This window comes from Mus caroli, unplaced genomic scaffold (assembly GCF_978045245.1).
Source record: "Mus caroli unplaced genomic scaffold, Mus_caroli_1 scaffold_1, whole genome shotgun sequence".
NCBI classification, from domain to species: Eukaryota; Metazoa; Chordata; class Mammalia; order Rodentia; family Muridae; genus Mus; species Mus caroli.
The window spans coordinates 66,272,661-66,297,855 of record NW_028227256.1 but is presented as its reverse complement, the minus strand read 5'-3'; the positions used below and the strand labels follow the sequence as shown (position 1 = coordinate 66,297,855).

Here is a 25,195-nt window from a genome sequence, read left to right as displayed (position 1 = left end):
TAATTAATTTCTACAGATTTTTGGGTAATCATAATATACTGTTTTTTAAAAATATTTTCTTTATTTACATTTCAAATGCTATTCCTTTCATGGCTTCTCCTTCATAAACTCCCTATCCCATCCCCTCTCCCCCTGCTTCTATGAGGGTGATCCCTCACCCACCCACCATAGTATGCTGTTAATGGAGAAAAAGGACAGCCAAGTAATGCATATGATGCTATTTGGTTGTGTGTCCATGTGTGCACTTGTATGTGAGCATGCTGAGCATTCGCATGTGTTTGTATATAGAGGGAAGTAGTGAGAGAACTAAATCAAAACATGAAATGTAATTATACTTACTTACTTTGCATATGTGAGAATATGTTTCTGAATGTGTGCTGGCATGTACCCGATGAGGCTGGAAGAGGTCACAAGTTCTTCTGCAGTTGAGAAGTTATGTGGGTGAATGGAACTGAACTCAGGTCCTGCACCAGAGCAGGACATGATATGAATAACCTCTGAGTCATTTCTCCCATCCAAGAGCAATTTTTAAAAAGTATCCTCATTTGGTTTATTTTATAGTTAGGTAATAATTTTGTAATGGGAAACTACCAAATTGATAATTTAGAGTAAAAAAAATACATTTAGAATGCTAAGACCTGGGTAATTCAATTGGACTGAAGCTTAGTTTTGGGGTGATACTAAATTAGTGTATTATAAGGAGGCCCAGTTCAATAGCTGTGCCTTCCCCATCTGTAATGAGAGCCACGGGGAGTCCTGTTCCCTGACTGAAGAGGGAAGAAAGAATATAGGAACTAATTTCTCCAGGTGGAAGATCATTTGATCAGAGGGCACTTTATGTTGCTACTCCACAGTTCTTGTGCGCCACTCTTCAGTTAATGTGTAGAAATGAGGATTCTAGACAGTTTAAATAAGTAGGCTAATCTTCTGAAAGCTCCAGACAGACGTTCCTGGAAGGAGGCAAGATGGAGGGATATAAAGTCATCTAGCCTGAAACCTAGCCTTGTTCGACATAAAACCCCAAAAGTATTGTTTGCCCAATTTAATTTAGTATGTGCCATGCTTCCTGGTCCTCTGGTAGTACAGAAACAGAACACAAAATCTGTGGCTGTGATCTGATACACTCTGCAGCCTGGAAGAGAACCCAAAATAAATCCACTGTGGGACTAGCCCACCCTCCCTTCTGCTTCTGCAACATCAAGGTGGGGAGAGAAGGGATGGGGCCATAGGACAAACTGAGAGCCTTGCTTGAGTCTTGCAGGTTCTCTTCTAGAAGGGGCTCCTGGTTTAGATTATCTCTTTTTGATTTGTCCTTATTTTTCACCTACTTTGCATAAGCATATATCAGCTAATGAAAGCACTTAAAGGCCTATTAAAGACCTTAAACTCACCATCATTATTGGCAAACCACCAGAGTCTCTTTTTGGATTCTCCTTGGTGACAAGAGAGCTTTCAGTTTCATTCAGTAAATCCTCTTTATGCTAGGATAGGTGTCTCTTTTTTCTTCTATCATGAAGTCAGAAAGCTATTTTCTTTCTTAGAAAAGGGCATTTGTAGGACTAAAGAAGAACAAAAGATTCAAGACTCAAAAGCCAGCTCCCCAGCATTACACAAGTGGTAAACAACTGTTGGGAATAGGAGAGTCTCTTCCATGTTCCATGGAGCTGTCTACACTTCAGCTAGTGAGCTCTAAAGACATAGCTTCCATGAGTTGTCACTCATGTGCTAAAGTGGGGGCTTTTGGTGACGTAGCTGCCTGTGAATCATGTGCTCCTGTAAGTAATCCCAAGTGAATCCATGAGTTTGCCAAGATAAGCTTATATGAAATCATTTCTGGATTCTTTTGTCACTGACGTACCTGGCATGAATAGACATTTGTTCATGTCTACCCAGGAAATATTAAAGAACATGTCCGCACACCAAGAGTGAGGGCAACATAACACCAGACATTTTACCTGAGGAAATTAAGTATTTGTAGGAAAACACTGCTTGAGAATGTTGTTTGCCTGAGTTTCCTGGGTTAGACTGTCTATTCTTTTTCATTGCTACACAACACAACTGTCCAACTGGCTGAAAATTTAAAAGCCTAAATAGTTTAATTATTAAATGGAGTAAGGGCAAAATGGTAGCCTGGCTATAAATGTAAGTATTATTGAGACATTATTTTGGGGTTTTTAACAAAGGAAAGATTTAGGAGATTACTAAATGAAGGTGTGGGAATGCAGTCTCTAAACAGGGAAACAGGCAAAAGGGAATTTCCAGACATAAGCCAAGTTTTTCCACTTGACAGTTTTGCCTGAGGCCTATCCTGTTTGTCCCTATCTGGGCTCAGATAACTGGAAGTTGAGGCCAAAAGGCTTGTCCTTTGTTCTGCATGATGGAGCACAGGTAGGGCTAACAGAGACTTCTTAGAGTCTTTTGAGGAGAAAAGGCAGGTAGAGGTTGCTCTTCCAACAGGATTCCTTGCAGTCTTTCTTCTGCCTAATTTTGTTTCTCCAATACCAGTCCTTTGTGTTTATGGGATCCTTTAAAGTGTTTTCTCTTCACTACCTGTCTTTTCTTCTTCCCTGCTCAAAGCATTCTTATTTTTATCGATTTTGTTCTTTAACCACCCTGCATTTTGTGGGAAATGGAGAGAGTTATAAGAATTAGTCAATAAATTCTGTGCTAGGACAAAGGAAAGGCATTTAGCAGAAGGTTATGGCCACTGCATTTGCCTACATTCTCAATTCACTGTGCTAAGGATTTGGTTTAAGTAGTGAATAAAGGTTTTTAATGATTTTTTTTTAAAAAGGAATGCATACATAGATGGTTATCAGAAGAATGTTGACATTCTAATGAAGGATTTTCGTTATTCATTCAGCTAATATTTATCAAGCAATGAATATTGCTAGCTGCTAGGGAAACTGTAGTGATACCCCAACCAATCCCATGCACCATTAATTTTATGTGGGAAAGAGGAAGAATGAATGAATAAACAAATCATATGCTGAACACTACTGTGGAGAAAAGAAGTGTGGGTAAATTGGGATAGTGACATGGGATAGTCATGTAGGAGAAAGGGTATATACATTTACAAGACAGTCTGAATGAAATAGGGAGCTAGTCATTCTAATATTTAGAGGAGTTCCTCTGTAAGTAGAGAGGGTAGCAAGCCCAAGGTACTGGAAGTATGGGTGTATCTGAAATAAATCCATGGAGAGCTATTAGCTGGGCGGATGGGATGGGGCAGTGTCATCAGAGGGGGTGGTGACAGCTATGAGAAAGTCAAATAAAGACATTCAAAATCACTGGAGGAACTTGCATTTTTTTTTTCTGAATGTAGTGTGATGCCATAGATTTGTGTTGTATATGGCTGTGAAATAATCTCCCTTGACCAAGTCAGTTTGGTTGCCACAGAAGAGATTACCAGAGAAAACCTGAAAGGTAAGAGGGAATTGAAATGGACACAAGATGGAAACAGACATCTTAGAAGCTGGGAATATGAATATTCCTAACAGTGGTCAACCATGTCAATGTTGCCACAAGGGTAAATGGGTGTGCCATCTGCTTTTAGCAGAGAGGAGAAAGTGATTATCTTAGTTGTGAACAGACACCATGATCACAGCAACTTTTATGAAGAAAAACATTTAACTGGGGATGGCTTAACAGTTCAGAGGTTTAGTCCATTATCATCATGGTGGGAAGCATGGTAGCATACAGGTAGATAAGGTGCTGGATAAGGACCTGAGAGTTCTGCATCAAGATTAGCAGGCAGCAGGACGCAAACTGTGAGCCTCTAGGCCTGGTTTGAACTTCTGAGACCTCAAAACCCAATCCCTAGTGCCATTCCCTATGGCCCTATGGAGTCCATTTTTACTCAAATCACTACAAGAGGCTGAGAGAAATAGTATTCAAGAAGTTGGAATCTGATAGATAGAATGAAGTCCTTACAGGAAATACCAGGCTGGAGGAAATTGATATCATAGCATAGTGTTATTTTAACGTATCAGTTTGATATAAATGAGCAAGAAAGGAGATGTAAAGGGGGGAGTAGAGCAGTGGGGACTTGGGGATATGAAATCAAGCAAGGCGCTTTGATTTTCTTGTTTCATGTTGGGAATTTATGACAAATTCCTTCTGAATATGAGATAAGTGGTGACATAAAAAACCACTGAGGCAAAACTGTTGAATAAGGTAGAGGAATGGGATCTAGTTGCATACACTAGGGGAAGGAAATATAGTCAGAATTAGGTTTAAAAAAAAAGATCCATCACACACACACAAAGGAATGCAAAATATTTCCTAGAGAAACCCTAGTAAGGAAATGTGGACATTCTTTTATTGCTAATATAGTAGCAATGAAATCTGAGGTAAGGAGGTTGGCCAGAAAGTACAAAGAAGTGGATAAAAGATGTTGAGGTTCCGAGGAAAAAGGTAAGGTATTAAGACACTGTTCATTTTGAGTAAAGGGGAGGTAAACAGATTAGAAATGTGTGTTGGGATTTGATGAGTACATCATGGGCCAACTCTACCAATGTGATAGTCATGCCCTTTAAGTAAAACGGATCAACTCAGTTACTCAGTTACATGTCTTGTCAAGTCACACCAAGCTTCTCTGAGTCAGGCACAGAATAGGAAGAAGCTATTGCCAGGCTAAGCAGTGGATAGGACAGTGAAAGACTGGCAGTGATATTGTCAGGGGAAGGAGGGAGATCATGAAAAGGGTGGTAGTTGGTATCAGTTATATTGAGTCAGGGGGGATGTGAAGTTGTGATAAGACAATGGAATGTTGACAAGATTGATCTCCTAGTGCAAATGAAGAATTTCCTTCTTTCTGTGTTGTTTTTGCAACCACTATTAAAGAGACCAGCAAACAGAGGTGTGTACAACTGGGACATTTCAAAAAGAGGTTACTGATATCTATCATCAAGGCAACAAGAACATCTTCTATATGACTTGGGAGAAGGTAGGGGAGAGAGGTGAAAATAAAATAGTATCATTGGACACATGGAGGTCAAGGGACTAAGAACAAAGACAGTGAGAGGATATTCCATCACAGGAGTCCATGTGGATACAGAATCACCAGTCTTGGAATAATTGCAGAATAATGGTGGTTGCGGGGCAGCATCTTCTTAATTTTCACTTAATGAGGACCAATGGTCTCAGGTTCTACAAAAGACTAGAATGAGGGTAGTGGGTATTCTGACCAGAGTTTGTCAAATAGCATGGTCTTCAAGAGAGCTGGGATTATTTTTTGAGGAAAGGGGGTCTAGTTGCATGGAAATGCAAACAAGAAACATCACAATTCTTTTAGATTTTTAAGATATAAGAGAGAGAAAATGCCACCCTTCTGAAGTCCAAAGGGAAAGCAGTGTTGACAAGCATAAGCAGGCTTTAGTCTGGGCCAGAAAGGAAACATTTATAAGGAAGAAGAAACATCAAGTCAGTGAGTTATCAGGAATTCCAGAGGGTGTGTTGGCAGGATTTGGGAGGAGTGGAAGATTGTTCCAGATGAGAGACAGTTCAAAGCGTTCTGGAGATCTGAGAATTCAAGTGGTGAGAGATGACTTGTGGTTTCCAGGATTGACTGAAGTAAAAAGGAATGCAGGGCCTGATGGGATTAGCCCAGAAGATTTTCATGTCTTCGTAAGTGATTACTCAGCCATCACATCATGTTGGGAAACAGGAGGAAAGCTTGGAAGGGCGAGAAGCAGGATGTAAGCATTTTTGATAAACATGCCTAACTATTTAGTGAGAAACTGTATCTTCAGCTCTACAGTTTACTCATGGATCATTGAAATGATGGTCTGAAATTATCTGGTAGAATTATGATGACCACTGTTCTTTACCGATTATTGAATACTTACTTTGAATATTTATTTGATACATGACTTATGTCTATTATTTTATTTGATTCCTCAAATAGCATTGTAAGTGGGTATGAAAATAAGTAACTTCCATTTCATGGTTAAAAAGTCACCTATAATTTGGACCGAGAGTTCTTTTACTCCAGAGTTAATGATAAACAATCATCAAGACACAGGTTTGAAATATTGAGGGAGATGGTGAAATGATGGTGTGGTCCCAGCAGTAAATCGATGCCAAAAATACACCTTCTATCATTCAGCATTGCACAAGGCCATGGCTCATAGGCCTTAAGAAAAAATGAATTCATTACCCTAGAGAAGCCAACTGTATATGATGTGTTCACCCAATAAGAGTCAATTATAAGAAATGGAAATATTAATATGTCTAGACACAGTAGCCCAGAGAACTGATGATCTATGCGTAAGGCAGTAAAGGACCAATTACAGTTTGCCAGGCAAACAAAAGGCAAGTGAAGACACACATGTAGACACACATGTATCAGGCTTCAGTAGGGGGATGGTCAATCATTTCCTGATATGGTAAAGAAAAAGATGAGGACAGTAAAGATCCATGGATGCATGGCTGTATGGCAAGGTCAATGATAAAGTAAGCTAAAGAAGTACCTTCCCCTTTTAAGTTGTATAGTTGTTTTCACCAAGTTGGAAAGCTTGAAAAGAAAAAGATTAGAATATTACATCCATGGGCCTAATCTTGTGCAGATATCATGTGGGTAACCCTGGCTGTTAAATGTTAAAAGGCTACTAAGGATTTCATATTCAGGGCACATTGTTATATAATACCATAACTTTATAATCTTAAACTTTTAATTTATGCTATAATAATTTTCATTTTCAATGTTTGTTCCAATGATCTTGTGTTGTTTCTTTAGATATGTTAAGGTTTTGCTCTCATTTGATGAGTGCAGTACATGGTGATTTCTTCATCAATGGATAAACATGATATTTAGCATAGGCGAATCACAGGAAAAGTGAAGCAGAGCATAGATCTACCAGCATCCTTCTCTTGTAATGTTAAGTAGCATGTGATACCAGAAGTGGTCCTCAAGGGTTACACTGTAAGAGGGAAAAGGTTCCTGCAAAAATAGCACAATGAAGGGAGTAGTTTAAAAAAAAAAAAAAAAAAGGATGTTAACGTAAGTCAAATGGCAATGGCACAGAGACTTCAAACACATCACCTAGGCTAGCCACTGTTATCAGATGGGCTGAAAGGTGGGTTTAGTAGCATGGAAGTTATAACACTACTAAACGTTTGAAAAGGCCTATCCTGGCCAATATAGTCCTTCAATCCGTGTCTCATATTTCGTAATTTAGAAAAGAGCTTACATATTATTGCTGACTTGGTGCAAAGGTTATGTTAAAGAATACAATTAAATGTCCAAAGGACTGGAGAGCTAGAGCAGTCTAGAAATGTGTATTCAACCCTTAGCTCTGTGCAGCCCAGGATAGCTATGAATGTGGCCCAGTACTAAAACTTAAAACAATTATGAGGGATTTCAATCATTTGATATTCTGCTACAATGTCAAAAGTTCAGATATGTCTCTAGACTAATTGATGCCTAAATTCAGGATTTTTGTCTACCATAGAATTAAATGTGTTTCCTTCACCACAGGTTCATATGTTCCCCAGCTTGTGAACTTTCTGAAATCCACAGTTGAGTTTTCCTTGAGACTTTACCATAAAGATATGATTAATGCCTAACTCCAACCCCACCCACTTTTCGCTTCACTAAAGATAGGAAGACTAGTGTTAAAAATTTCAAGCTTAAAACTGTATTTTGTTCTTTCTGATGATCAGATCCTATGTAGGAGTACACTAAATATTATGTCATTAGCTCAAAAGATGTTCCTATCATCCAAAATTAAAGGGGTCAGACTGCTATGTCAGAAAGTGGGTCATAGACAAAAGCTTAGAATAATACATGTCACTAGAACTCCTGTAACTTAGAAAATAACTAAAGTTTGAGGAAACCTAATGAAACAGAACAGATATATGTACATACTTATGATGTCACAGCCTTGTTTCTAAATTCAGTAGTTTTGACTACCATAGAATTAAGTGGGTGCACTTTACAACAGGTTGGTATACTAAAGCTTTCTGAATTAGAGTTCCACTCATACTGTACAGCTGGTTCTATCCTTAGCCTTTCTGGCCCCTTGGACTTCAGTTGATCCTTTATCGTTTATGGACTGAAATAGGCAAACAATCATCTTCCCCCTGTGTACATTCCTGGTCTCTAATTTGCTTGCATGTTAGCAATATTTTAGACTGGGTCTTTGCTAGCTTCCATCTTCATTTTTTTTTCAGTGTGTTTTTCAACACCTGTTATATTCTAATGGGATGTCCAGTGCTTCACATTTGATAATTTATAGACCCTTGGTGTTTTCTCTGTAGACTAGAAATACAAGATGCTCTGTTGCCACACTCAACTTAAACACAATTGCTACCAAAGCTAAATTTGAACTCAGTTTTAAAAAGCAAACATTCTTTTACTTACAGTAAGGATTTTGGGGGGAAATGTATTCCAGTAGCACTTTACAGACTGCATCTCCCCGCCCTTTTATAGCCCTTGTTGATAAGCACTATGAGGTAGGCACCTACGTCACTGCTGTCTAATGTGACTCACTGTACTGCTAGACCTCTCCTAATCCATTAATCCTTTTAGTGATCCATAAAACTATTAAGGGAATGATGTATGTAAAAATGAAGTATAGCTGGGCAGTGGTGGCACAAGCCTTTAATCACAGCACTCAAAAGGCAGAGGAAGACAGATCTCTGAATTGGATGCTAGTATGGTCTACACAGAGAGTTCCAAGACAGTCAGAGCTACACAGAGAAACCCTGTCTCAAAAAGTAACAAACAACAAAAAACAAAACAAATTACCAAAAAAGGAAAGTATAGCTTTTTGAGGATAGCTATGGGATACTTTCAGAGCAACCCTTTGGCACTGTGTGGGCTCAGTCTGAGAAAAATTTGAGTGTACTATTATTTTTACCCTCAGTTGGATACTTGTGGGAATGATAAAGGCAGACTATTGGGTTTCCATTTCCTAATATTTATTTCAAGGATTATTGTTTCTACCTGTCTCACTTCTTTTGGACCATTTGATTCTGCTAAGTTCCTTGAAAGGAACCTGGGCATGCAGCTTCCCCCTAATTTAGTAGAAAGATTACTGGGTTTACTCATTAATGGAATCATGACATCCCAGACAGACAGCAAGGATTAAATTTTACTCTCTCTGAGGCAGTTTTAATGCCTTCATCATATCTAGGTTTTCAGACCACACTGATAGGAAAATGGGGAAAATGGGCATTCACAACTCAATCCTAGAGCACTGTCATTCTTATGAATGTAATTCTTGACCTTTTAAGGTAAGTGGAATTGTATCATGTATCCTCAGCCATCAGATCTTGCACTAAAATAATGAAGGTTTACTGCAACATGGTGCTCCTCCTTCAACTTGGAGACACAGAGCTCCGTGAGAAGCTTTTGGGAAAGGTGAGTGAGCTTAGAGCTGGGAACTTTCATGTTTAGGGAGGTTAGTGAGGACTGCTGAGAGCTGAGCCTTGTCCTCATTTATTACTTTTGAAATCATCAAGAGCCAGGACCATAGTTTAAAGGAACGGACTCTTGTATACATCATTAACCAGGGAGACAAGAGCACATGCTGACTCCTTTTGCCTGCCTGGGATCTTGGGAATCACACAGGACATGAAGGAGTCTCAGCAGCAAAAAAAACGTGTCTCAAGAAAAAGTTCAACTTCACAGGTATCAAATGAGGCAGACGTGGGGCCATTAGAGCTCAGTTACAGAGCACTTGGCTAGCATACACAGGAGTGTGGGTTTAATCCCAGTGCTGTGGATTGGGAACCTTAGGGGATAAAGGAAAGAACATTTTACCCAGGATACAGTTTTAGCAGCTTCGTTGAGATTGGCAGGCCTACCCCAGGACAAAGAAGTGGATAACTAAGTGTTCTTTATGGAGTCAAATTGGATGGGTGGCATTTCAGGTCAGCTCTGGAGTAGTGTATCTGATGTACCTTTAGGCAGGTGCCATCCTCCTTGAGCAAGCTGCCCCCATGCTGACCTTGTGGAAGGGGATAGACATAGCTATTACAGCCAGGTGGAGCTTCTGGGGGAACATGTTCCTGGAAGTATGCGATTTAAAAGCTACTTTAGTTAGAAACAAAACTAATAAATAAACCCCAGGTTTCAAGGTCTCCCAAGTATTTGGTTAGTTCTATCAATTCATATTTTTTATTCTACTTCTTTTTCTTTTTTTTTTTAAAAGATTCATTCATTCATTTATTTATTTAATGTATATGAGTATACTGTTGTTGTCCTCACACACACCAGAAGAGGGCATCGTATCCCATTACAGATGGTTGTGAGCCACGATGTGGTTGCTGGGAATTGAACTCATGACCTCTGGAAGAGCAGTCAGTGCCACCTCTGAGCCATTTCTCCTGCCCTACTTATTTTTTCTAACTCCTGTTTATAATTCTTACTGTTTGGCTTTATTTAGCTTTTAAGAGTAAATGCTTTCAATGTCTCTTAGAAAGAGGGTGAGATAAATACAAAGGAGTGCTCATAAGACAGCTAAGAAAAATGAGTTTAGCTACATGGAATTCCATTCCATATACAGTTACATGGAAACATATGTATGAGGTTTGATTTTTTGTTTGCTTGTGGTATATGCACATCCATATGTATTTGCTTCTGCTGTTCATGTGCATGTGGAGGCCTCAGGTTGACTTCCTGATCTTTCTTTGTAGCTCCTTGTCCGTCTGATTTTTGAGGCAGGGTCATTAGCAATTCATTTGAGTTTGCACATGTGCCAAACAGCTGTCTGGTGTCATAGCACACTGAAAAGTGCAACCGATTATATTGTGGCAGCAAAACTAAAAATATAATAGAATAATTGTTTGTAACACTCTAGTTATTCAGGAGAAACACTAAATAAACCACTCTCCCCCGCCCTTCCTTTTCTTCCCATCCCACATGCAGCCGATCGGCAAAGCCTGAGGCTTTAACCTCAATTTCTTCCAAGTCAAACTTCCACCAGTATTATCTTTGCGCAAACCTAGGAAGGAAGTTGATATTTTGCAGTGGTCTCTTAATTTGTCTTCCTAATTCTAACCTTCCTTCTCCACATTTTAAATCCATGGCCAGAATAGGCCATTTAAAGTAAGATGGTACCATACCATTTGCTGGGTATTTGGTACCTGGCTTAAGATAAAAACCCAACATGCTTATTATGGCCTAAAGGGCTGAGCTAAACCTCAGAGCCTTCTGAGATAAACAGCTGCCACACCCCCAACTCTATCCTTCACCTCATTACTGATGACTGAATATGACAGCAAGCATCCCTGGGACCTCCCCTCAGCTTTCTGCAGATATTGGTCCTGATCTTTATTGAGGAATATAATTTCTACAGTAACTCCACATTCATCTGATCTCACTAAATTCCTTTGTTCCCAAAGGCACCCACCATCCATCTCATTATAGCACTTGCCATCCTTGTAGTTCAGATTCTTTTGGGCCCAGTTATATAGAATTCTTTCATTGATTTGTCCATTGAGTCTAGCCTAGTGCCTGACATAGTATTTTGGCAAATACTGATGACTAAATACTGAGTTGGGTAAAAACCAGGGTCAGTCTCATATGTAGTAGAAAAAAAAGCAATGGTGTGTGTGTGTGGGGGGGGGGTTGTTGTTCAGAAGTTATGACTATTCTTCTGTGTTTCTTCGCTTCTTAAAAAAAAGCCCATTTTACCTACCTTTCATTGATACTTTTGTTAGATTCATATATTTTCATTTCATGTATATGGGTGCTTTGCTTGCATGTATGTTTATGCACCACATATGTGCAGTCCCATGGAGGTGAAAAGAGGGTTTCAGATCACCCTTGGAACAGGTGTTAACAGGTAGTTGTGAGCCAACATCTGGGCACAAGAAATTAAACCTGGGTCAGTGCTCTTAATCGTGAGCCATCTCTTCAGTCTCGAACATTATTTGCAAACCTTTGCAAACCACAGTTTAAAGAAGAGTTGATGTGCCCTTCTAGGTAAGGTAGCTACCTAGGAAGCAGGTATGGCCTTCAGGAACACCATGGGTTGGGTGTAAATAGAATCAAAGTTCCTAACAAGAGCTGCTATATAAGCTTTGAATCAACAATTTTGCCAATGGTTAAGCATGGTGGAAAATCTCCTGTTGTATATACAACTGTTGGCCGCTTCCTTCTCTAAAGCATTAAGAAGATAGAAATGCACACATACCTTAATCCCTAGGATTATATTTACTGAGTTTATACCAGAGGGCAGGCAAAGTCTTTCTCCAGCTGTGGCTATGGCAACTGTTTCTTTATAAGTCACTTTTTATTTATTTATTTATTTATTTATTTATTTATTTATTTATTTATTTATGTGGACTTCTGGTTTGCTGACTCCTCTGTGTTCCACATTGTTCTTTATCTCTAAAGGCTTATCATCCCATGGACTTTAAACTAATTGGAGAGAATATTCTTATGGGCTTTAATTACAGTGATTACTGCTATAGCTTCATCTGCAGTCTCCATCATTCTATCCTGGAGGTTTTTCAAAATTAGTGGTGATTCTCTTCCTTATGAGTACCTAATAAGGCATACCTGAGGACTAAGGATTAAGATCAGATGATTCAAATTCGACAACATACATGGATCTCCTAAACAGTAACTGGTACCTAGTTAGCCATCTATTAATGTTAACCACTATAATTTACTTCAGTAGTAAAGTGACATTGTCCAAATAACGACAATAGGTTCTGATGTCTGTATTCTCTCTCTCACCTATGTTGTGAGATATGTGTACATGTGAAGAAGTGTGAGACCTTGTTCTGATATCTTGCCAGAGAAGTAGTATTTGGATCAAATCCAATCCCACCCCCCAACCAAAAAACAAAACAAAAAGAAAAAAAAAACAAAATAATTTGGACACATAATTTTCATGACCATTTTTCTTATAACATTCAAAGAGAGGGCTCACATTGAGCATTGTCTCAAGGCCCCTGGGACTTTCTATTTCAGACATTTTTCTGTCTATTGAGGTACATTTGCTTGAATTTTAGTTTAGCTCCACCTAGCATTCATTGAACAACAATTATTGACTAGTTTCCAGGAATACAGTGGTGGCTCAGGCACTATTCCCATCCAGGGAGTATAGCATTTCTGGGATGTTTTCCTTTTGTCTACATCTTCCAAAAGCCTTCTGGAACTATCAGTCTATCATGGCTGAATACGTGCCAGCTCATTTCTGGATTTGGCCCTAAGTCAATAACCTGTCCTCATTTGATCCCATATGGATTCTCACTGATATCAGTGGGGGTTTTAAGGGTGTGTCTGAGAAGAGTATTGAACCTGGCTTATATTACTTCTAAATATAAGTACATGTACCCAAGAAATGTGATGTTTGTGTGTCCTTCAGTCTGCCACATGCTGACCACTTACTGCTGTGGAACAGGGAGAAATGCCACACATCAGTGTGTCACATTGGTCCTCAGAATGGGAGAAGAGGCTAGGAGGAATTTAAACATTATTAGACCTCAAGGGAATGTTGGCAATTATCCAGCCACCAGATCTATCTAAAACCATAAATGTTACAATGGTGTTCCATTGACACAGATGTGTGTGTATATAATTTTACATATAACATTTTAATGATATATATTATTTAGAGAAGTCCTTTGACTTGTCTCTGTCAAAGGTCACTCACCTGGTTTGTAATTTACACAGAACTAAGAGCTGAGCCTTCTTTTACTGCAGCTCTACATAACTGTGAAGTGCCGTTTTTGGTTTTCAACTTCTGTGATATGGTGAGATATTTGTATGGGGAGTCTCATACAATTGCATTGCATTGCAATGTGATTTTTAAATGCTAATTAATTAACTAATTAATATAGTGTGTGAAGGTGGGCATATACTATAGTATATATTTGGAAGTCAGAGAACAACTTTTACATTGTCTACCATGTAGGTCCAGGGGGCTGAATTCAGTTTGTCAAGCTTGGTGGCAAGTGCCTCTTTCCACTGAACCACCTTGCTGGCCCAGCAATACATTTGTTTAAGGTCAGACAGAGCTGATAAAGAACCAGGAAGATGATTTAATTTTACATGAAAAAAAAATGTGATGCTTGCCACCTTGGGGAATTCCTTTCTCCTAGCAGGTTTTTACAAGTGCAAATTGCATCTATTGTTCATCTATGCTGTTTAAAGGTCTTGAGAATTAATAACTCTTCTATTTGGTTCCTGCTTTAGGTCACTCTATGCAGTCCTGCTCTTGAGAGTAGAAGGCAACAGGCAAGAGCTAAGAACAGCCAATGGGTAAGCTACTTGTTTGTAACTACGCTATAGAAACAGAACATGCAATTACCTTATTGTATATTTTACCCAGTTAATTATTATATGTCCAACTGAAATTATACTTCAACAAAGCCTACAGAAATTTTCAGCAAGGAGGGAACCTTACAGCCCATTAAGTCAAAAGCTGACAGAAAGGACACTAGCTAAAAAGCATCCCCTCTAGGAAGATAAGATGCTAATTTTTAGAGGCACTCAGCAGTTGCAAAATCAATTTTTCTTAACATTGAGAATTATTGAGTGGCTAGAAAAGCATCTTACTCTATGAAATATAGTCACTATTTAGTGCCTTTCCATTTTATTTACTATTTAAAGCTTACAACTGCTAGTTAACCAACTACTTATAAAATATATTTAATGTTTAGAGGCACTCAGTGTGGTTATAAAATGATTTTAAGGCTATACAAAAATATGGTACGTTAACCACATTTCATGAACTATGGTTCCCTCTGGAAAAACAAAAACATTTTCCCTGGCATCCTGCGGCATCTCATCCTGAAGTTTGTAAATGGCCCATACTGCTCAACCCGGCTGCCTTGCTGGCTTTCGATGCCAGGCACTTTAGAGTACACACCAGAAAGATCAATACAAGCCTTACATAAGTGATAGAGCACCATGCACTCAAAGGCTGTTAGACTCTCTGATAAAGAATGGCTTGACAGAAGCAGTGAAATTAAGCAATATGCACAAAACACCAGCAAAGAGGTGGTAGCGCTGTCGTCTTTTCTCTGTATGTGAGAGATGGATGGGTGTTTTTTGACATATGATGCACTAAGATGAGACTTGGCTCCTGCCATGTGTATGCATTAATAGGCTTACGGCCTATGAAAATATGAGAAGAGTCTAGGAAGGTCCTAGGAAAGGAGCCTTTTTCTAAAGGAGCCTGCAATGGACAGTTATGACAAGTCATACACAAGGAGACTCAATGTCAAGTTGGGCTCAGAGGGAAATTCAAAATAAAATAAAAACAGCACATATTTATTTTCAGAGAGTACCCCAGTCCCCGAACATGCTCCCTATAACTGACTAATACCTATTTTAATTACTGAAGTTCCATGGGCCTGATTATTGAAGGAAAGTCATGGATACCTTGCCTTCAATGTCCAGCTCACAATACTGCGGTTGGATGGGTTGGATGTGAGTACATTTGCTTCGTCTTGCTTTCCTTTCTTAGTCTGGTTCACATGGCTTTCTAGCTCAAGGCTTTGCTCTGCCTATGCCAGGGAAAGGATGCAGAGAAGGGCTGAGGGAAACCTGCTGCGAACCCATTCTTTGATTTATTATTTCCTTAGTTGAGGGGAAATCTTTGCGGGAACGAGAGCCAGAGAAGAAACACTAAATTCTAATTGACTAATTGCTAGAGGCTCACTACATACAAATTTGAATGCTGAAACCTTCAGGGAACTCCCTCAGTGGTAGAGAGATCCTGTGAGTTTAAGCTTTACTTCCAGGAGACTTACCAGGTTGTCAAAATAAAGATGAGAGAATAGCCCCTTAGGCCTCTGTCAGGAAGAGCCAAGTATGGCCATTTTGAAATTTACCAAGCTCTTCAAACACCTGCCCTAAAAAACAATCTCTTTCACAAGTGCCTCATTTATAAAAGTCCAACTGAACTTGCAAACAGGAACTGCTGACCCAGGGCCCCTATAGCCATCAAGCCCCTCCTAAATTGGAAACACAATTTGAAGACCTTATGAAGATCATAGCTTGGTACAGTAGTTCTCATCCTTCCCATTGCTGCGACCCTTTAATACAGTTCCTCATGTTGTGGTAATCCCTAACCATAAAATAATTTTCATTTTTACTTCATAACTGGAATTTTGCTATTGTTATGAATAATAATATAAATATCTGGTATGCAGGATATCTGATATGCAACCCTATGAAAGGGCTAGTTATTCAACCTGTAACGGGGTTTTGATCCACAGGATGAGAACAGCTGGCCTAGTAGCACAGCCAGCGACTTACAAATAGAACCAGAAGACGCTATGCACCTTCTCCCACTGTACCTTGGCAACTTATTAGTAGCAGTCTATTTACCATAGTTTCTTTAACTAGTAGGCCATGTTCCACTTTCACCACAGCAGTTGAAGTTATTCTAAAAGCCAGCAAACAAAACTACAGTTTGGAAAGACACAGCAAGCACCAGACAAACACAGATATGGTAGGAAACCTTAAAACACCCCAAAACCCTAAAAAAAAACCCCAAAAAACAAAAAAACCAAAATGCTAAAAAGAAATCCACTGAAACCCTAAAAAGAAAAAAACCCTTAAAATACGCTAAAATAACCCAAAGACACTAAAACCCTAAAGAAAACCTAAAACCCTTAAAAAACACTTAAAAAAAAAAAACCTAAAATCCGAAAAAAAAAAAACCCTAAATGTTAAAAAGGAGGGTATAGGGGACTTTCGGGATAGCATTTGAAATGTAATGAAGTAATACCAATAAAAAATTGGAAAAAACAAAAAAACAGTGGGCAGCTGGGTGTGGTGGCGCACGCCTTTAATCCCAGCCCTTGGGAGGCAGAGGCAGGCAGATTTCTGAGTTCGAGGCCAGCCTGGACTACACAGAGAAACCCTGTCTCAGAAAAAAAAAAAAAGAAAAAAGAAAAAAAAAAAGAAACCAGTGGGCAAGCTTGTCAAACTAAGGCCCTTGACCTTGTAAAGGTGGAAAGAAAGAGCATAAACCATAACCTGTCATTGACCCAATGTGTGTGCTACAGACACATACATAATGTCCCCCACAGTAATAATTCTTTACAGTAGACAAAAAATGAGGAAATTATATATGTATACATATATGTATGAATATAGACACATATATATATGCATATATGTATGTATGTATGTATGTATGTATGTAAGTATATGGCCCCTGTAGCCATCAGCCCTAAGTTGGAAACACAGTTTGAAGTCCTTATGATTATCACAGCCTAGTACAGTGGTTCTCAACCTTCCCAATGCTGTGACCCTTCAATACAGTTCCTCATGTTGTGGTCACCACCCAACAATACAATTATTTTTGATGCTACCTTGTAACTGTTATTTTGCTAGGGTTATGAATTATAATGTAAAGAGGAACAACAACAAAATGAGTATAGCACAAGCTTAATAAGAATGCCATGAAAGGAGAGGGAAGAGAGCAGAAATTAGAAGTAAACTGAGAATTTACCTCATTAATATCATATACTATACTAAAGGTATATGAATCTCAGAAAACAGTAAGTGATAGCATAAATCATTCTATGTACAGCCATATTACATTTAATTTGCGATAAATCAGAGATGAAGAGAGAAATATCAAGTTAGAGGAGGGAAATATGCTAGCTTACCAAGATGAAAAGCGAGGAAACATACCGACTTCTCCTCAGAAATCACGTGAGCAACAGAATGAGATAAAGTAATTAATTGTTGATCAAACAGGGAACATATGCTGGATTTCTTTTTTATCCACTTAACATACCATTCAGCGGGAAAGAGAACGAATTCTTCTAGTAAAAACTTAGAGTTTTGTTGCTAGTAAAACCTTCTTGCTAAAAATGTTTCTAAAAAGATGGTTCTCATACGTAAAAAAAGAAAAATAAAAGAATACATAGGGAAGAGACACATGAAGTAAACATTTTATTTTTAACTCCTACCTGAACACCTAATTGTTTGTTCAAAACAGTAATAGAAACCATGTTTTATTTGATGACTAACTTATGGACACTCTTGAACCAATTGGGAAGGACTATGGTGATATTGTATGATAGAACTGTATTAGTCATTAGTATGACGAAACTTCAGGGGAACAATGAAAAAATAAATGGTAAAGGAATAAGAAGGATTGTTTTGTTGACATAGAAAAAGAAATCAAAGTCACAAAATGCTCAACTAGAAGCCACAGGACAGCCTGGGAAGATGGCTCAGAGGGGAAAGGTACTTATAGCCAAGTCTAACAACCCACAGTCTATCACTGAAGCTTACATAGGCAAAGACAAAGCAGACTTTCTCGGTGTGTTTCCTGACCACTAAATGTGTTCTGTGGTACCCCTCTCTCTGTCTCTCTGTCTCTCTCTTTCTGCCCACTCCATCTCTCTCTCTTTCACACACACACACATACACAGCAACATAATAAAAATAACTAAAGCTACAAGAGGCAGAGAAGAGTGGAAGGAAAAAAAAAACAAGAAAGAAAAGGCAAAAAGTAAAGACTAACAGCAATTATAGTAGATATTAATCTAACAGTATCAATAATCACTTTAAATATCATTGGTATAAATATACCGCCTAAAACACATTGTCAGAATGAATCACAAGATAAAATAATCTACTGTACAGGAAACATATTGTAAGTTTAAAGGCATATAGATTAAATGTAAAGACAGAAAGATAAATCAAAAGAAAGCTGAATTTGCTATATTAATTTCAACCAGACCAAACTTCAAAGCAATGTATATTATCAGCCCAGAGAGGAGCATTACATTGTGATAGAGGCATCAATTGTTTAAGGAGATATTCAATCCCTAGTGTGTTCTCAACCTAAAGCCTGAGCATTGAAATACAGGAGGCAAACCATGGTAGTGGTTTAAAGAGAAACATTTGAACCCACCATTTGAGCCTCAATACCTTTTATAAGTGACAGAGATACTCAGAAAAATTGGGAAGGAGATAGTTAGGTCAAAAACACTATCAATCAGCTGCATATCAATGTCTCTATTGGAATATGCTGTCTAATTAAGAGTAGAATACACACTTCACCAGTTCATATGAAATATTTGCCAAGAGAGTTCCCATTCTACGTTCATAAAATAGACCTAGACACACTTAAAAAGAGCAGAAACCATGAAGTGTTTGCTGTTGGCACACAGTGAAATTAAAACAGAAATCAGTTACAGAGAAAGATGGGGAAAAAAATCCCCCAAATACTCAGAGAGTAAACATTGTTTTTGTGAGCCATGCATGTTTACTATGGCTCCCATGCAAATAAAATAGAGACACGTTACGTCAAACTGAAAATGCAACTCACCTAACTCTGTGTGACGCAACAAAAGCCATCTCTTGAGAGAAATATCCAGCACTGGTGTATGTAATTGGAAAGAACAGAGAGGTGAACTCAATACTCCAAACCTTCACCTATGAAGAATGCGAAAGGAAGTAAATCTAATGGATGAAAGAAACAATAAGAAAGTAGGAAGAAAGGACTTGGTAACAGGAACATAGCAAGAAGAAAATCAAACACACCAAAAATTGTGTGAATCCTTGACTCAATATCTAGCTAGGATGCCAGGATGCCTTAGGAAAAATGAGAGAATTATCAATAAAACGATGGGTGTAGAGATCAGTGATAAAGCATGTGTTTAATATCTGAGAAGCCTCATATTCAGTTCTCAGCAGCAAACTAAAAACAAACAAAAAGAAAGCAAAGAAAAGAGAAAGGAAAAGAAAAGAAAAGAAAAGAAAAGAAAAGAAAAGAAAAGAAAAGAAAAGAAAGGAAAGGAAAGGAAAGGAAAGGAAAGGGAAAGGGAAAGGGAAAGGGAAAGGGAAAGGGAAAGGGAAAAGGAAAAGGAAAAAAAGGAAAAGGAAAAGGAAAAGGAAAAGGAAAAGGAAAAAGGAAAAGAAAGAGAAAAAGAACTAATCAAGCAAAAGTTTCTAAAGCAGAAGCTATCAAGGCCAGATGGTCTGCGGATGAAGTCCGTTAAACATTTAAGCAGAAACTTGTATTATTTCTCCATGGTCCCCTGAGGAAGACACAAGCAGAAGGAATTTGTATCTTCACAAATTCTATGAAGCCAATGCCACTCTAACACAAAAACACATGAGGAGTTACATGAAACAAACTACATAGAAAAATATCTCACAAAATGAAAGAGGTAAAAAAGTCAGATCCGAAAATGTCTAAAAGTAGTTTTATACTATGATAAACTGGGACTTACTACACTTTTATAAGGTGGATTCAACATTCAAAATTCAATTAGTTGAGCCTATCACAAGCTAAAAACAAGCCAACTGATAATAGTTTCAGAATCAGAAATTTAGAAAATTCAACACCCACTCAAAATAAAGGAAATCAGAAATGGGGAGGTGCTACCTCAGTCTGGAAAAAAAAGAAAAGAAAATGGTTCCAAACCTTACAGTTAGCATCTTTCTAAGATGAGGAAGGCATTTGTATTCTTTCACTATGCTCTTGTGAGGACATATTGGATATTCTGGTCACTTTATTAAAAAACAAGATAAAATAAAACAAACAGGTACACAGCTATGAAATGGTTAAAGTCTCCTGACTCAGAGAAAACAGAATAGCAAGTATAAAATCCAAATGAGTCAATCAGGAATATTTTGAGACTGGTAAATAATTGGAGCAAAAATGATTGGAGCAAAACTGGAGGACACAAATGCCCTTTGTTCCCCCTCCCCTATTTATTTGTATGAGGAGGTGGGAGAGGTGGGAGGGAGGAAGGGAGGGAGATAGCTCTATCCTCTCAGGCAGGTATGCCCCTGTCCCAGCAGGGGGACCCACGTGTCCCAGCCGCAGTGCCTCAACAGGGACAACTTTCTGGAACTGGTTTTCTCTTTCCACCTTGTGGCTTCTAGGGATCAAAGTCTGAGGCTTTGCCTAAGAAGCATCTTTTCCCTCCCGAGCCAGTTCCCTGGCTCCCTTGCCTTATTTTATATCAGCACTCAACAATTAGAGTACTGCTGGATTTCTAAATATGCCACCACTTACGTTAGCATTCCCCTAAAGGAAGTGCTGAGACACAAATTGAACAAAATATCATTAAAGCATATATGAGGACCCTCCACCCCCAATCAAAGAACTAAATTGATCAAGTCTATGTTCATGAGTAAAGGCATTCCATATTGTCAACATATTCTACATTGAACTATAGATTCAATGCATCCCACTGCATGAAGAGCAAGTCTTAAGGCAAATTCTCTCCCCTCCTGTCCCCGCTCACCTCTCGATTACATTCCCTGTAATCGAGAGAACAACATTCAAAGCATTCAATCTACTCAGGCATTTTCTACTTTTTATGTTTGTTTGTTTTGAGACAGTTGTCACTAGCTTGGAAATTAAACTTAGCAAGTAGGAGCTATTGGCTAGCTAGCAAGTTCCAGGATTCTGCTCATTTCTGCTTCCCCCCTGTCAAGGTTAAAAGGTGTCCCATGACTTCTGGCTTTCCTTTTCTTTTCTTTTCTTTTCTTTTCTTTTCTTTTCTTTTCTTTTCTTTTCTTTTCTTTTCTTTTCCTTTCTTTTCTTTTCTTTTTATAAAACATGGGTCTTGGGATCAAACATAGGCCCTCAAGCATTTTACAGACATAGCTATCACTATAATCCTTAAGACTTAAGTCTTACATTTTATACAGAGCAGTTAAAGACCCAGGGTAACCCACACAATATGGAGGAACTATATAAGATAGAACCTGATAGCTCTTGCCTTCTAGAATTAGAATAACGTCACAGCCCACCAAGGCAGTGTGAGCCATATGAAAGAACGAAGGAGGTTAATGGAACAAAATGGAGAGTTCAGATACAGTAGCTTCAAGCACAGTCCAATTATCTTTGGTAAAAGAGCAGGTAATACAATGGAGAAAATATTTTTTTTTTTTATGAATGGTGCTGAAGCAGACACACATCTATACAAATATTTTTCAACCCCTGGAAAAATTCTCCCAACACCAATAAAAGCAGATGCTTAAATGGATACCGAGCAACAGGAGCTCTGATCCACTGTTAAGTGGAATGAGAAACTGTGTGTTAAAGTTAGCAGACAGTTTTGCAAGGTTTCTGTTGTGGTTTGTTTTGCAGTGTCGGGGACAGACACTCCAGTCTCATGCATTCCAGGTTTGTTTCCTATGGCTAAGCTATGCGCTCAGCCAGGCAGTCTCTTACAACACCTAACACAGTCATCATGACACAATTCAGCAGCAGTGTCCTCAACACCGACTCAGATGAGCTGAAACTTCATGGCCCACAAAACCCCACACGCTTGCATATAGATATTTATAACGATTTTATTAATAATTTCCCTGACTGGGAAGTAACCAGGATTTTCTACAATAAGGGAAAGGGGAAAACATACAGTGGAACCTTATGATGGTGCAATGTTATCCAGGCTAAAAATAAAGGAGTTCTTAAGCCATGAGAAGACATAAAGGAAACATATACATGTACAATATGCCAAACAGAGAGGTCACATACTATAAAAGGTATAAATGTATGTAACATTCTATGTACATCGGTATGGGGAAATTTATGGACCTTTGGTTTCCAGAGATTTGGAGGAGGTAGAGGTGAACAGATGGAGTAAAATGACTTTTTTTTTTTTTAAATACAGTGATTATCATGAAATGGTTGCCCAAACTTAAAGGATGCTCATGCTGAAAGACCAGGAACACGCATGAAAACACACAATGAGTGGAGCGATACTGATCTACCATCCTAAGTTCATCAACCGTAATACATGGCTGTGTGATGGTAGATGATGATGATAATGGGGGGCGCCGGGGCTCTGCCTAGGAGGATTCAGAGAGACTCCAGACACCTCTCTGCATTTTCCATGCAATTTTACTGAGACCCCCCCAAACGGTTCAAGAACACCTCCTCCAGGCTCATGCAAGCAACCTGAATTCAACTTAGTGGATTACAAAAAAAAAAAAAAAAAAAAAGAAAGAAAAAAGAAAAGAAACAAACCATCAATGTATATGTGAAAAAAGGAGTTCAGTGGGGGCAGAGTGAGAGTGTGTAATGGGGAATGAAGGAAGCCAAAATATATGCATATGAATGTGTAAAACTCCTGAAAAATAGAATGACAAGAGCAGGGATAGTAGGCACTTGATGAACTTAAAAGAGGACACTATGCTCTTCCAGCAAACAGATCTCTAGTGGTTATACTTTTTAAAGCCCTGTACTATTTTCAAACTGACAAATACAGCTACAGGATCTCCAATCCAACTTACCATGAATACTTGGAGATTAAGTTCTACTAACACACGCAGAAACCAATGGCCAAGATGAAATCAATAAAGTTCTGAATTGACATTGTTTTTTTTTTTTTTACTTTTGCTTGAGGAAAAAAATGTCAACAGAGATTAGTGCTTTTAGATTTAACTCATTTCTAGGCCTCTCTCTTTCTAACGACAGGAGTGCTTTTTCATGGGGATTATTTCCAAACAAATGCCAACAGGCATATAAGTGCATGGGGTGAAGAAATCCAGATCTGGGCTTTCTCCCCAAGAAATGGCTAAGAAAACAAAATTGCTTTCAAATAGGGTTACTGAAGGTCATGCTACTGAGTCAAGTGGCTTTAAGGCCCCTTGCCTCTTTATATGCTTAGGTGTGCCGATGATGGCTGTGCCTTCTATGAGATCTGTGTGGCTCACTGTGGTGCCGGCTAGGGTAAGGGGAAGACTCCCTGGTTTCATCGGGGGAATAGATTCTGCGGATGGGGCCGGGTCTATGCTCACGATCAGTAGAGTTGGTTTCCCTGGAGTATCCATGCCTGCGCCTCGGGGAATCTCTGTGGAACGGCTGCTGGTGGGAAGATGGAGATGAGGGAATACGGTCCTCTCTGCGGCTGGACTGGCTTCGAGGGTGGGAAGAAGATCTCTGAGGGCTGTGGTGATGGTGGTACCTGCGAGCAGGAGAATGCCTGGCCCCAGGAGGTTCGCGCTGCTCACGGTGGCGGTGGTGGTCTCGAGGATGCCTTCGGTCTGCCGGGTCTGGCTGTCTTCCTACAGGACCATCCCTGATCCACCTTCCCACGGGGTTGTGGGCTGGGAGGATCACACCCCAGGCGTCTGCCACATGGGCCAGCAGGAGCTGCGAGAGGTAGCGGTGCGCTCGCTCATCCCAGTGCACGCCATCGCTCAGCCGATGCTGCCCTGCATGGCGGAAGTAGAAGTGGAGATCCAGCACATCGAAGCCACGCCTCGCTGCCTCCCTGGCGCTGTAAAAATTGGCCTCCATCACATCTTCACGCAGGCGTGAGGGGCACCCTGGGGCATCCGGCAGGATGAAGCCCCCGGACACGACCTCGGCCACAGGCATGGTGGTACTCCATACCATGAGGCAGTGGGTGGGCAGCACCTGATCCAGGTGTTGGAAAAGCCTCTCCAAGTCCTCTCGGTAGTTTCTGAGGAAATTGCTTCTGTACCTGGACAGGTCCCAGAGGCACGAGTTCATGATCACCAAGTCCGGGGCATACTCGCCCCATCGCAGCTGCTGCAGGATGTCCTCAACATATGGCGAGTAGGCACGAGTGAGGAAATAGAAGCGTACCAAGTGGCGCCCGGAGCAGAACTGGCGCACCTCGCGGTAGTGGGCGCCATTGTGCATGCGTCCCCATCTGCCGCCCTCCAGCAGTACGTCGTGTTCGAAGCTCAGCTCGCCCTTGCTCTTCAGCTGACTGGAAGACAGCAGGCAGTCCTTCTGGAGCAGGAGCACCAAGTCCTTGTAGACGGCTCTCTGGATCGAGTCCCCCAGGACAACGATGAACTTGTTGTGCAACAGCTGCTGGACTTCGTGAGCTCGGAGATGGGGCATGATGGCTTCCTTCTGGGGAGGCTTGGAGGGAAGCCCCGCGGGAAGCGGACAGCCTCACAGCGAGGAGCTGGCTGCAGCGTTTGGGCTGGGAGGCGACAGACAGACAGCAGCAAGCTTCTGTGGCCAAAAGCCGCCTCATCCGGTTTGCCTCAGCCCCCACAGCGTGACCTCTGAACCTTGCAAAATGGTTGCGTGAGTTCAGGCTCCACCTGGCGGAGGAGAGGTGGAGCAACTCGCAGGAAGCCCGTGGTGGCCCCCAGCCTGGGGGGAAGCAGATGCTCTCCTCAGCGGCGGCGCATGGGCAGTCAGCCTCCGCCAGGCTCTCTGCCAGGCCCAGGTCTTCCTTGCTACCATCTTTCACTAATATCCACAGATCCAGTTGGATTGCCCTCAGGCTTCCCTTTCTTTCT

At 40.0% G+C, this 25,195-nt stretch overlaps 1 long non-coding RNA gene and 1 pseudogene across 2 annotated transcripts in view; one reads left to right on the top strand and one right to left on the bottom strand.

Moving 5' to 3' along the window:
• The window catches only part of LOC110304963 (uncharacterized), a 119,431-nt gene extending 96,604 nt beyond the window's left edge, over positions 1–22,827 (top strand). For both annotated transcript variants that reach the window (XR_015047595.1, XR_002379122.2), the window contains exons 2-3: positions 14,159–14,224; positions 22,579–22,827. This is a non-coding gene — a long non-coding RNA (uncharacterized LOC110304963). The remainder of the gene's footprint in view (positions 1–14,158; positions 14,225–22,578) is intronic.
• Positions 22,828–23,573: 746 nt separating this feature from the next.
• Positions 23,574–24,785, bottom strand: LOC110295392 (PC-esterase domain-containing protein 1B pseudogene; annotated as a pseudogene).
• Positions 24,786–25,195: the final 410 nt, after the last annotated feature.